The following is a 253-nucleotide window of genomic DNA, read 5'->3' as shown; positions in this document are numbered from 1 at the left end:
AGCCTGCGATTTCGTGGTCGGCGAGCTGCTTCGTTCGGTTCCTTGGCGGGCGGCTTCGTTTCGTTGCTCGACTTGTTCAGTCGGTGTTATTTGTATGTTCACGTCTGCCTTTGCGCCTCATTATCAATAACGCAATGAATGATAATTGCAACGAATCAACAAAAAACTAATTGATCGGTTGTGTGTGACGTCATGAGCGCGTGGGGGGGGGGGGGCACGTGTGTAACGGTCTTCTGTTTGATTATCATTGTGC

General features: G+C 49.8%; 1 protein-coding gene across 2 annotated transcripts in view; it reads left to right on the top strand.

Annotated features, from left to right (window-relative positions):
- LOC119585611 (homeobox protein prospero-like) overlaps positions 1–253 on the top strand; it is a gene marked incomplete at its 5' end in the record, with an annotated part of 25,587 nt that overhangs the window by 20,525 nt on the left and 4,809 nt on the right.

The sequence above is a fragment of the Penaeus monodon genome, chromosome 20 (genome assembly GCF_015228065.2).
Source record: "Penaeus monodon isolate SGIC_2016 chromosome 20, NSTDA_Pmon_1, whole genome shotgun sequence".
In the NCBI taxonomy this organism is placed as follows: Eukaryota; Metazoa; Arthropoda; class Malacostraca; order Decapoda; family Penaeidae; genus Penaeus; species Penaeus monodon.
The sequence above is the reverse complement of the archived record's forward strand: the minus strand, read 5'-3'. Positions and strand labels throughout refer to the sequence as shown.